This window comes from Dermacentor albipictus, chromosome 2, assembly GCF_038994185.2.
Source record: "Dermacentor albipictus isolate Rhodes 1998 colony chromosome 2, USDA_Dalb.pri_finalv2, whole genome shotgun sequence".
NCBI lineage: Eukaryota > Metazoa > Arthropoda > Arachnida > Ixodida > Ixodidae > Dermacentor > Dermacentor albipictus.
Genome location: NC_091822.1, coordinates 4909770 through 4923442, shown reverse-complemented (window position 1 = coordinate 4923442; position 13673 = coordinate 4909770). Strand labels below are relative to the sequence as shown.

Genomic DNA, 13673 nt, shown 5'->3' with positions numbered 1-13673 from the left:
ACACAGTGATCTGCAGACTTGATATCTCATGCAAATTCTTCTGCATGCTCTTCTTTGTTCGTGGTGTAAAAGCCTTGCATATTCGGCTCCGGCCCCTTCCTGTTGGTGCAGATAGGAGCTCCTGTGATGACCAAGATGTGCTTGGCATAGACTCTGTTGGGGCAGAACGGTGACACACGAGATACAGTACAGATTAGCCAAACTCATGTGTGTTTTCTTTTATGTTCGAACCAATTATACTGAACCATAAATATGAGCAAACATTCATATCCGCTGCAAACAGCAATCCAATACAGCATATATAAAACATATTTATTTCTGAACCACGTGTTGTTTACCTTGTAGTAGTAGCCGACGTCCACACAACGACCTTGTTGTAGCAAGCAGCAGCTTCTGTTTAGTGCGTGTAGTGCGTTGCTTTATAGTGGTGCCGTCCTCATTGCTGCATGTCAGTAACAGAAATTTTGACTGAATCAGAAATCGTAAAAGCAAAATTTTGCATTATGATATGCAAGAAGGTGTGACATATATATTGTAATGGTTTCCGACTACAGAAAACATGGAAATGTACACTGTCTGTTCTAGGGTGCCTAAGCCGCACGTTAAATAAGTACTGCTATTGTCCACAAATTTATGTCTGCCTAACTATAGAATGCATGTAAACAGCTTAAGTATTATTAAGATAAGAAATGAGAACATTTGTGCGTTCATTTATACACTGGAAGAGATCACACTGCTGGCGCCACAAGCAAATGCATGAAAGTCATGAAGCTATTAGAACTGATGCATTGTTTTTCTCCACGGACGTTATGCACCGCTTCACTACTGCAAAAATAAATGCCCTACGGTAAACCAAACTGAACAGCAAGAACAGTTGGAACCAACAAGTGCGAAATATGGGTGAATTATCATGCTTGCAACTGTTTAATACATTAAATTATGTTCTTTCACTTCATTTTACCAAAGGATTATGCGGTTTTTTGGACGAAAGAAGTTGCCGGCGGACTCGAAAAAAAAGTTTAATACGTATATTGATAAGGCTACTCAGTACCTACGACCACGGCTACAATAAGTTGAAAAATGAGAATCGCGTTCCGATATCGCTCTTTCTTTCCTGCTTGTGTGTGTATAACGACAGCCTCGCAAGTAAAGGTTTATTTAGGAAACAGCAACTGAGATCCTGACTGCCCATATGTAATGCAGGATCTAGTTCGTTAACTTGTGCCCGCCTGGAAGGTAATGAGACCGATGTTATATAACAATTCAAGCAGCGGTGTTAAACGACTCACCGTTATTGCCGTTGTCAGCCGCAGCAAAATCCAGCACCCGTTTTGATGCAGCCGTGTTCCGAATGGCTCACGACCGAAACCCAACTTCCGGGCTTACATGTCCTCTTGCAAACACGTAACTTCAACCCAAGTTAAATGACGCGAGACATCGAAGCGCAAGAAACTAGTTTTAGAAACAAAGAAGCAGCCAGTCTGAGTGTACGAACGAATGAATCCATGCCACCGTGCACTCGAAAATACCGGTAAAATTTTTAAATCCAGGCCAGAGTGAGAACAAAGACAAACTGCGCAAAAAAGAACAAGACAGAGAAAGAACCACACGACACAGGCGCAGACTAACAACTGGTTTAATGCTCCTCTATTCTTTCTATGTCTTGTTCTTTTTTGCGTAGTTTGTCTTTGTTCTCATAATGTCATACCAACTAGCCCCTCATTATTCTAAAGACTAGCGCAAAATAGCAGGGACAAAGACAGAGTAGACGACAGGACGAGCGCTAAACATCAACTGGTTTTTTACTACGCCTTCTACGTCAGCGGGTGTTTCGGTGCCGACCAAAACAACAATGCTGGAGTGAGGCGGGATGCTCACTTGATCTTCGAGCACCCTCAAGGCGTGGTGACTACGAGGGCTCTCCGGCGGTATCGTTTTATCTTCCGACAGCGTTATTGACTGTGACTTCAGGTCGATGATTGCGCCGTGTTGGTTCAGGAAGTCCATACCGAGAATGACGTCTCGTGAACACTGTTGGATGATAACGAAAGTGGCAGGGTAAGTTCGGTCATGAATGGTTATTCTTGCCGTGCAGATTCCAGTTAGCGTGATGAGGTGTCCTCCTGCGGTGCGAATTTGAGGGCCTTCCCATGCAGTCTTAACCTTCTTCAACTGGGCGGCGATGTGTCCACTCATGACGGAGTAATCAGCCCCTGTGTCCACTAAGGCGGTAACCGCGTGTCCGTCGAGAAGCACGTCGAGGTCGGTGGTTCTTTGTCTGGCGTTGCAGTTGGGTCTTGGCGTCGGATCACGGCTGCGTCGTGTTAAACTGAAGCTTGAACGTCGCGTCGTCAAGTCGTGTTTCGTCGGTGTAGTCTTGGCTTCCTCACTTCGTCGGGACGGCGGCGTGTCGTCATTAGATCGTCGAGATGGTTGCTTCGTCGTCTTCGTCGGCGGCGGAGGATCTTCGTCAGTTCGACGAACAGCAACCGCACCTCCATCGGTTGCTGCTTTTAGTTTTCCGGATATGGGCTGACGGACCGGCCGCGGGCTGGGCCAGTGTATGGTCGGCGCTGCGGTGACAGGTAGCGGCCTGGTGACGGCGAACGGGAAGCTCGTTGATGGCTCCACTGAGTGGCGGCGAGGTAGTCGGCGATATCGCGAGGTCGTTCGCCAATCTGTGGCCGCGGCGCGTTAACGGCGAAACCTCGTAGTCCCATCTCCCGGTATGGGCATCGGCGGTACACATGGCCGGCTTCCCCGCAGTGGTAGCAGAGCGGGCGGTGGTCAGGAGCGCGCCAAACGTCTGTCTTCCTCGGGTAGGTGCGCTGGGCGACGGGTGGTCGTGCTGGCGGCGGCGGCGGCGGCGGACGACGAAACTGCGGCGTGACAGGGCCCTGGCGCGGTCGCGGAGGGGGGCCTTGACGGCGTGCGACGGCGGCGTAGGTCATTGCTTGCGGCTCGGGCTGCGGTGATTCAGGGGCTACTCCAAGTTGTTGTTGGAGTTCCTCACGCACGGCATCGGCAATCGAAGCCACTTGAGGCTGTGATGATGGGAACAGCTTTTGTAGCTCCTCCCGCACGACAGCTCGGATAGTCTCGCGTAGGTCATCGGTGGCCAGTGACTGAAGTCCGGCGTAGTTTGTCGCGTTCGCGCGGCGGTTGAATTGCCGGTTTCGCATCTCGAGTGTCTTCTCGATGCTGGTGGCCTCGCGAAGAAACTCGTCGACGGTCTTCGGTGGGCTTCGTACCATCCCGGCAAAAAGTTCCTCCTTTACACCATGCATGAGTAGGCGGACTTTTTTCTCCTCGGACATTTCCGGGTCAGCGTGGCGGAACAGACGGGTCATTTCTTCCGTAAAGATGGCAGCGTTCTCGTTTGGTAGCTGCACTCGGGCGTCCAGCATAGCTTCGGCCCTCTCCTTGCGCACGACACTTGTAAAGGTGCGCAGGAAGCCGCTACGGAATAGGTCCCACGTAGTCAAGGTCGACTCCTTGTTCTCAAACCACGTTCTGGCGGTGTCTTAGTTGACATGCCGCAGCTTTTCGTCGGAGTCCCAGTTGTTGAATGTCGCGATTCGCTCGTATGTCTCCAGCCAGGATTCCGGGTCTTCAGTCGCTGCTCCATGGAAGGTCGGTGGGTCCGGGGGTTGTTGTAGGATAACGGGGGATGCTGGGGCAGCCATTGAGGTTGTCTTGACCGCGATCTTCTTTGTCGCCTCAGGTAGAAGTCCGTGCTCTGGGGGCAGTCCTTGCAGTCTGCGGCTAGCACGCTGGTCTTGGACGGTATCGGTTTTGTCCTCGGGCTTCGGGCTTGGATCGCGGCTTTGCGGGGGCGTTCGGTACATGAACGCACCAGCACCTCCACCAGATGTCACGTGGTAGTGACGGTGAAGAAAGAACACAGTAGCAGTACTGTGAAAGACAAAACTAGCTTTTATTGGGCGAACCTGTGCCCACAAAACAGGCTACACTTAAAGCACAACGATAGCGGCGAACACAGTCGGCGATCGTCGCAAATCTGATCAGCGGCTCAAGCGCGTCGCCTTTTATAGATCAGTCGTCGAATGCTCCAGATTAACTGATGGAACCCGCGTGTCTTCCACAAAGTTCTACACCATTCGTGTCACGCGATGAAATCTGATAACACAAGGTTCGGAGACAACAGAGACGCGGATAGAAGCGTCGATAACTTTCCAGAAACGTCGGATACATGCAGGCGCGTCCCTCGCTGTGCGATTACAGTTGTTAAGCGGCGAAACTTGGTTGCCCGATAAAGATAAGTACACGTGTCGATATATACATTTTGTTGGTGCATGCGCACACGGTGTTAAAACTGTACAATCTCGTTCTAATCAAAATGTGACAGACTGTTCTGTAGGTACATTTTTTCTTTTTTGGACAAGGCAAGTGAAGCCGTGCTGACACAGTTATCACCTTCCCTGTCAATGTGATATGCCTCACAAATCTCGCGCCCCCACCTTGTGCCTCCCCTACCAAGCACACACGTGGTGTCAAACGCAGGTACGCACCCGCATCGCTTACAGTGCATAGCCAAATTGCCGCCCCCCGCTAATGAATAAAAAACCAGTTGATGTTAAGCGCTCGTCCTGTCGTCTACTCTGTTTTTGTCCCTGCTATTTTGCGCTAGTCTTTAGAATAATGATGACACACCAACTAGCCCAGCTTTCTGCCTTGATAACTAGCCCCTCACCGTACGCTTCTAGACCAGGCCAGAGGTCACGTGAAAGTGAGTGAATAAACTTTATTGTAGGTCCGGCGAGGACGCGAACTCCTCGCGCACCCGGCTAGTCCCACGTCGGGACCGGCAGGTCTAGCCCACCGGCCCGGTCGCGGGCACGCCGGACAGCCAGGATTTGCTTTTCTAGAGCGGGGCTACGCATAAGCGAGTCCCACTCCTCCTTGATGAACTTGGGGTATGTCGACCCGCACTCCCAGAGCATGTGGGGTAGAGTGGAGGTCTGGCCGCAGGACGGGCAGGCGTCGTCGCGATACACGTCGGGGTAAGCCTCGTGGAGAGCGGACAGGCACGGATATGTGCTGGTCTGTAGGAGCCTAAGCGAAACGGCTTGCGCCATTTTCAACTTGGGGTGAGGGGGTGGAAAGACCCTTCTGGACATGTAGAAATATTTAATAATCTCGTTGTGAGTAGCAGGAGCGTCCCTGTGACTGTAGATAGGAGGGGAGTCAGTGCTCCTTATAGAGGAAGTGCGGTCGGTGAAGTCACGCGCAGCCTCGTGGGCAGACTCATTGAGGTTCGGGGGAGCACCCTCGACCGATCCTACGTGTGCCGGAAACCAGTGAATTGAATGGTTTGCGAGAGCATGTTGACTCGAGCCGCTAAGAAGACGAAGAGCTTCCTTGGCGATGCAACCCTTTTGAAAAGCCCTAACTGCCGTTTTGGAGTCACTATATATTTCGGACCGACGACCGTCTAGCAGGGCGAGGGCGATGGCGACTTGCTCGGCAACTCCGGGGTGTGAAGTGCGAATCGAGGCGCTATTGGAAATGTTTCCGCTCGAGTCGACCACAACGACGGCAAAGGTCTTCCCGTCACTGTACTCCGCAGCGTCGACGAAGCTTGCGCTAATGTCGTGTCGCTTGATCTGTTCAAGGATGGCGGCTGCTCTGGCCTTGCGTCGGCCCTCGTTGTGGACGGGATGGACGTTTCGGGGCACAGGGGCCACTACGAACTTGTCTCGAATGCACCTAGGGATCGGGGTACTGACCATCGAGAATTCCGCAGGGTGGTAACCCAGCTCTTCGAGGATGCGTTTACCGGCCGCTGCTGAACGCTATTTGCGTTTATAATGACGAAGAAACAATAAACTTACTAACAAAGAGTACAATATTTAATTAGCAATGTTAATTTTGCCCTGTTTCTTATGTAACAAAAATGCTTCGGTAATTGTAAGAGAAAGTTTGTAATATAATATTGCTCTTATTACGATGCCTCTACCGGGAAATGCTGGAACTAACGTAAGCATCCCGAAGGCTACTACGCTGGCTTTGTTAGCAGCGGCGCGCGGTCGATTTTTTCGCCCCCTGTGGCCATTTGTTGAACTTGAGAGTGTGCTACCCCTGAGTGACGTGCGCCTATCAGCCTATCATGGCGTGGAGCATCGTCGTCGGGTTCCTGCCGTAAACCAGCTTAAACGGCGTGATCTGTGTAAAGGTACCTTACATCTGTGTTGTTTCCTGCACCACCGTGTTGTAAGCGAATGTTACATACGGCAGGATGGCATTCCAGGTCTTGTGTTCGACGACAAAGCACATAGCTAGCATGTCGGCGAGGGTTTTGTTCAGGCGCTCCGTAAGACCATTCGTCTGTGGGTTGTAGGCAGTTGTCCTCCTGTGGCTTGTCTGGCTGTATTGCAGAATGACTTGGGTGAGCTCTGCTGTAAAAGCCATTCCTCTGTCGGTGATGAGGACTTCTGGGGCGCCATGTCACAGCAGGATGTTTTCGACAAAGAATTTCGCTACTTCGGCGGCGCTACCTTTCGGCAGTGCTTTAGTTTCAGCGAAGCGGGTGAGGTAGTCCGTCGCCACGACGATCCACTTATTTCCGGTTGTTGACGTCGGAAAGGGTCCCAACAAGTCCATCCCGATCTGCTGGAATGGTCGGCAAGGAGGCTCGATTGGCTGTAGTAATCCGCCTGGTCTTATCGGTGGTGTCTTGCGTCGCTGACAGTCTTGGCATGTTCTGACATAACGGGCGACATCGGCGGTCAGGTGCGGCCAATAATAGCTTTCCTGTATCCTCGATAGTGTCCGGGAAAATCCAAAGTGTCCAGCGGTTGGGTCGTCATGTAGGGTGTGCAGTACTTCTGGACGCAGCCCTGACGGGACAACAAGAAGCTAGTTGGCGCGGACTGGTGAGAAGTTCTTTACGAGTAGGTTGTTTTGAAACGAGAAGGACGACAATCCTCGCATAAATGCCCTAGGGACAACGTCGGTGTGCCCTTCGAAATACTCGACAAGGTTGTTCAGCTCCTGGTCTGCTCGTTGCTGTTCACCGAAGTCTTCCGCGCTTAATATGCCAAGGAAGGCGTCGTCAACCTCGTCGTCTTGCGGCGGCGAGTCAATGGGGGCCCGTGATAGGCAATCGGCATCAGAGTGTTTTCGTCCGGACTTGTAGGTTACAGTGATATCGTATTCTTGCAGTCTTAGGCTCCACCGCGCCAGCCGTCCTGAAGGGTACTTTAAATTCGCCAGCCAATACAAGGCGTGATGGTCTCTGACGACTTTGAACGGCCTGCCATACAGATAAGGCCTAAATTTCACTGTAGCCCAAACGATGGCGAGGCATTCCTTTTCGGTTGCAGAATAATTGCCTTCCGCTTTTCACAACGACCGGCTAGCATAAGCTAGCACGCGTTCAAGTCCGTCTTTTCTCTGGACTAGGACGGCACCGAGGCCTAGGCTACTGGCGTAAGTGTGGATTTCGGTGCGTTTTATTGGGTGAACTTGTGCCCTCAAAAACAGGCTACACTCAAAGAATGGCGACAGCGGCGAACACAGTCGGCGATCGTCGAAAATCTGATCAGCGGGTCAAGCGCGTCGGCTTTTATAGATCAGTCGTCGAATGTTCCAGATTAACCGCTGGAACCCGCATGCCTTCCACAAAGTTCTACATTATTCGCGTCGCGCACACATGCGATCAGATTACATAAGGTTCGGTCACAGACAGCGGTTCATGCAGGCGTCTCCTGCGCTGTGCGATAACATTTGTTAGGCGGTGAAACGTGCTGCCCGATAAAGACAAACAAGTACACGCGTCAATATGCTATAAAGATTTTGGCCCAAACAATGAAACGTTCCTTTCCTTCGAGCGCTTCCTAACCTTACGTGAGGCCTCCTTACAGCGAAGGACCGATGGAGGAAGCAAGCATACTCTGAAAGCTCCCTTCACCCGTCCTCACGTAAGGAGCGGTTGCCGCCATGCCTGGGTTCGAGATTATCTCTTAAAAGCATTAGGCGAACACTAGAACACCCCTATTCAATAAAAAAGGTTGTATCGTCGCACAATCTCTAAGTTTATGAGCTAATATAGAGAAGCGTGGACGCTATTTTTTAGTTTTGTTTACTAAATCTAAAGAAGCAGTGCATTACAGTGCGAAACTTGATGTGCTCCAGCAACGCTGGCACGCCGGCGTCGTGCAACGCCTAGCAACGCCTAGCAACGCTTCCATGCCGCACGCGTGACTGAAACGAACGTGCCTGGCAAAACGTACCGTGCTCGCGCTTCTCCGAAGGTGGGCGACAGCACGCACGCGCAAGCAAACGTCACGTGGTTAAGCAGTGAGGCGAAGTGCTCGTTCAGGGCCAGGAGCGGCGTAAGGACGCATGAAGGTAGCTTGGCCCAAACAATAAAACGTTCCTTTTAGGGGTGTGCGAATATTGAAATTTTCGATTACGAATCGAATACGAATAAGGCGAAGAACTCTCTTCGAATATCGAATCGAATATCGAATACATGTGTAGTATTAAAAAATTGCAAGAGAGGTAACAATAGCTTTATTACCCTTTTAAAAATAACATTCCATTTTACAAGGTTGCTTCAAATTAAAGAGGTACTCAATTATAGATAATGGACTCAGGTAATGCCCTCAGTCAGGTAAAACGCTTGTTACAGATTGTCGTGAAGGAAAATTAACTGCTCAATATGGCCAGAAAGTAAACGCTCTCTATGCACTGTCACATTTCTACCGGTAGAAAAGACTCTTTCACTAGGAACTGAAGTGGCAGGGATCGCCAAGTACTTCCGGGCGAGTGCACTTAAAAGCGGGTACCTGAAGCGGCCAATGGACTGCCACCACTCACAAGGATTCATGTCCCTTTCCAGAAGAGGCTTTTGCGCGTAGTCTGCAACTTCCCTCTCAGGGGCAGATGCCAAATGTGTCTTCTCTTTGTTCATCACTAGATCGTCAAAAGCATTCCATACACTCGATGCCACCAGTGGACACGAAGTCGACGCTGGCACGGCGGTGTCCCCACGGTGTTCCACGACGGCTTCCTGGAGCTCCCTTGTCACAAGGTTTTTCAGCCAGATCATCTGACCAGATGCCTGATGAACTGTGGCGATAAAGCGCGGATCAAGAAACATGCCTAGGCTGGCCACTTCATCAAATTTCCACTCCGCACAAAGAGCCTTGATACATTTTGAATCAATGTTAGCAAACCCTGAGTTGCCTTTGCAACCTTCAAGGCAATGAGGCATTCCAAAAATAATTGGAATTATAAAGCTTGGTGAAAAAGAAACCGAAACTGATCATGTCTCAAATGCCTGAAGCAGATAGACTGAAACAGAGCATAGAGATAATGGCAACTCAGGGTTGCAAAGGCAACCCTGAGTTGCCTTTGCAACCTTCAAGGCAATGGGGCATTCCAAAATAATTGGAATTATAAACTTGGTGAAAAAGAAACCGAAACTGATCATGTCTCAAATGCCTGAAGCAGATAGACTGAAACAGAGCATACAGATAATGAGCGGATCATGCGAAGTTCTCAGTTTATAAACATGTTCTTAGGAGAATGCGGAGCAAGCATAGAATTGGTTAATTGCTCAATTATTCGCAGTCTATCCGAATATTCGCCGTTTCCACCGTTATTCGGCCGTCCTCGGATATTCGTGAATTTCCGAACATGCATTTCTCCAATCGAATACGCTTCGAATATGGAAAATATTCGATTCGTATTCGAAATTCTGAATATTCGCACACCCCTAGTTCCTTTCCTTCGAGCGCTTCCTAACCTTACGTGAGGCCTCCTTACAGCGAAGGACCGATGGAGGAAGCAAGCGTACTCTGAAAGCTCCCTTCACCCGTCCTCACCTAAGGAGCGCTTGCCGCGTGCCTGGGTTCGAGATTATCTCTTCAAATCTTTCCGCGAACACCATTACTCTATTAAAAAATGTTGTATCGTCGCACAATCTTTAAATTGAATAGCTAATATAGAGAAGCGTGGACGCTTTCTTCTAGTTTCGTTTACTAAAGTTAAAAAAAAGTTGCGCATTACAGTGCAAAACTTGATGTGCTCCAGCAACGCTGGCACACCGGCGTCTTACAACGCCTAGCAACGCCTAGCAATGCTTGCATGCCGCACGCGTGACTGAAACGAACATGCCTGGCAAGACGTACCGTGCTCGCGCTTCTCCGCAGGTGGGCGACAGTGCGCATGCGCAAGCGAATGCCACGTGGTTAAGCAGTGAGGTGAAGCGCTCGTTCAGGGCCAGGAGCGGCGTAAGGACGCATGAAGGTAGCTTTGGAGCTACCTTATGCTGAGGAAGCACCAAGGAAGCCTTCACCGAGGGCCCCTCAGTAAGGAAGCTTTCAGAGTGACATAAGGTAGCCTCACCCCAATGAAGGCTTCCTTAGTGAGGTAAGGAAGATTTCATTGTTTGGCTTCTTATGCTGAGGAAGTACCAAGGAAGCACCAAGGAAGCCTTCACCGAGGGCGCCTCAGTAAGGAACCTTTCAGAGTGACATAAGGTAGCCTCACTGCAATGAAGGCTTCCTTACTGAGGTAAGGAAGATTTCATTGTCTGGCCCTTACAACGCCTAGCAACGCCTAGCAATGCTTGCATGCCGCACGCGTGACTGAAACGAACATGCCTGGCAAGACGTACCGTGCTCGCGCTTCTCCGCAGGTGGGCGACAGTGCGCATGCGCAAGCGAATGCCACGTGGTTAAGCAGTGAGGTGAAGCGCTCGTTCAGGGCCAGGAGCGGCGTAAGGACGCATGAAGGTAGCTTTGGAGCTACCTTATGCTGAGGAAGCACCAAGGAAGCCTTCACCGAGGGCCCCTCAGTAAGGAAGCTTTCAGAGTGACATAAGGTAGCCTCACCCCAATGAAGGCTTCCTTAGTGAGGTAAGGAAGATTTCATTGTTTGGCTTCTTATGCTGAGGAAGTACCAAGGAAGCACCAAGGAAGCCTTCACCGAGGGCGCCTCAGTAAGGAACCTTTCAGAGTGACATAAGGTAGCCTCACTGCAATGAAGGCTTCCTTACTGAGGTAAGGAAGATTTCATTGTCTGGCCCTTTGTTTGGCGCTTGTGCTCATCACGCAGAGGAGGCCCATACACCAGCTTCGTCCTAGCGCCTTTACTTTTAAGTTTATGAATTTGTGACTACAGACTTGATACGGAACCTGGTAGTAGCTTCATGGATGAGATTTGTGAATGTTTATCATCAGGGTGTTAAACTTGTTTTCACCGTTGCGCATCCATTTTTCTATGTCATCATAATTCCTCATCACACCTTCATGTCCCCGTTTCCCCTCCCCCTGTGTAGAGTAGCAGGCTAGAGCGCCTTAGCTCAGGCCGACCTCTCTGCCTTCTTTGAAATATCTCTCTCTAGACTAGTGCGGACGTGGAAAGATCGGCTCCCGCTTTCGTAAATATTTTCGGTCTGCTTTTTGTGTCACCTACCACGGAAATGCACGCCATTCGACACGGTTTCTTCTGAGGACTTCCTTTGGTGAGTGGCCTTTGCGCGGAAGCCGTGGAACTTTTTGTGTAGACCACGCCGCGGCGACGCTAGGCGCGGGTAGGCTTAGGCCTAACGCGACGAAGAGGGGCATTATGCCCGAAGTAGAAATGGTGTTAGGAGAGGCAATCTCCCCCGAAGAAGCCAACAGCCCAGGCTGGACGACAGCGTTGGGCAAGCACAAGAAAGCCCTGCAAGAAACACCAGTTTCAACGAGCAAGAGAGCTCACATGGGCTCGAAGGGTGGCTGCCGCACGGCTGCCCCGCAAGGCGTGTTGCAACGTCTCGCAGCCTCGTCGAGGCTCCCCAGACTACCTAGGGAGCACATACGAATTATTGTCCGCCCAAGGGGCGGGCTTGACGTCAAGAAGATAAGCCAAATCAAGCTGGCTCAAGCCTTGGCCATGGCGGCTGCACTAGCCCCCACAGAAACTGAGGGCGACGTAATCTGCCCTAATTTCACTCAAAACGTTCTCGTCGTATCCACCCCGGAGAAGAAGAAAGCCGCCGCTTATGCAGGAATCCAGCAAATCCGCATAAGCGAAGGACTCTACAAAGTAGCCGCATACATAGCGGCCCCAGACAACACCTGCAAAGGGGTCATACGAGGGGTCGACGCAGACATCAGCGAGGCCCAACTCCAGCGCATGATTGTCAACCATCGTAACCCGAAGGCTCTGGAAGTCAAACGAATTAAGAACACCACCACAGTGGTTGTCCTCTTCGACGGCATGAAAGTGCCTAACTATGTCATGTGCGGCGTCAGCCTTCTGCGCTGCACGCTCTACAAACGCCAAACCGAGGTGTGCTACGCGTGTGGCGGCTTGGGACATCGCGCGGACGTCTGCCCCAACCCCACCAATGAGGATTGCCGGGGCTGCGGACTAAGCTCACCACCCGATGACCACCAGTGTTCGCCGAAGTGCGCCCTTTGCGGAGGCCCGCATCTTACGGCGGACAAAACGTGTAAGCAGCGCTTTCAAGTCCCATACGTCGTACGCAGACGCCGACGGCGCCGAAAGCGCGCCAACAACAAGCACCAGCAGCAACAGCTGGCCAAGGAGAACAGGCCACGTGGCTCCAGCGCGGCGGGAGCCCCCAGGAGGGAGCGCTCCGTCACGCCCTCTGGTCGACAACGCAGCCTCTCCAGAGGGCGCTCTCGTTCCCGAGGGCGCTCTAACTCCCGGGTTCGGATCCAGGAAACGCCAACCTGGGCCGATCGTGTCAAGTCGAAGCAGACGACGCCGGCTTCAAAGGTAACGCAGGTAGCATTGCCGGAGCATAAGGTTGATCCCAGAGTCGCTCAACTCATGCAAGAGAACGCTCGACTCAAAGCAGAAATGCAGCAGATGAGGGCCGACTTTGAGTCTTTCCGTAAGTTCCTCCCTCGCAAGTACCCCTCGCAAGTCGAGAAGCAACCGGTGCCCCCCTCAGGGGAGCCACAGGCGCGCTCGGGTAAACGTAGGGCCGCGCCCCCAGAGGGGGACGCTGACTCTATGGAGACCGAGTCCAATAACAAGGACTTAGAAAGCATGCAGCGGGCTATTCAGCAGCTCGCTGAAAGCGTGACTGTCCTCCTTAAAAGGATGGCGTCCCTGGAAAGTGCACAGGCCGCGTTAGCTACGGCTAGACAGCCTTCGAGGGAGCCCCGTCGGGCACCTTTACCCGCAAGCGCCGTCCCCGTCAACAAGACGGTGGAATGGCCAATCCAAGGCAATCACCATGGCAGTCAATCCCAATAAGTTGGTTGTGTGGCAGTGGAACTGTGCCAGTTTCCAACGGCGCAAGGCTCCGCTGCAGCAATTCGTTTCGGCACAGGCGGTCAAACCGCACGTAATTCTTTTACAAGAAACTCTCGATGACGCGCCCACCTTCCCGGGATACCGGGTTGTATCGATACGGGAGGAAGGAAAGCGGGGTTTAGCAACCTTGGTCGCACGGAAGTGCTCCTTTCAAGTACACAAATTACAAATTGGCAGAACTAGGGCGGAAATCATTATGGTCGAAATTATCCCTAACAATTGGCTTAAGAGCAGTGTCTTTCTTTTAAACATATACAGCTCGCCGTCGGATCAACGGCAGTCATTCGCCACGATCATGACAAAGGCGGTGGCCCTGAGCAAGGGAGCCCCCATAGTGGTAGCGGGTGACTTCAATGCCCCCCACA

General features: G+C 51.5%; 1 protein-coding gene across 2 annotated transcripts in view; it reads right to left on the bottom strand.

Annotated features, from left to right (window-relative positions):
- The window catches only part of LOC139055859 (probable ATP-dependent DNA helicase HFM1), a 531554-nt gene that overhangs the window by 189107 nt on the left and 328774 nt on the right, over positions 1 to 13673 (bottom strand). The window lies entirely within an intron of this gene.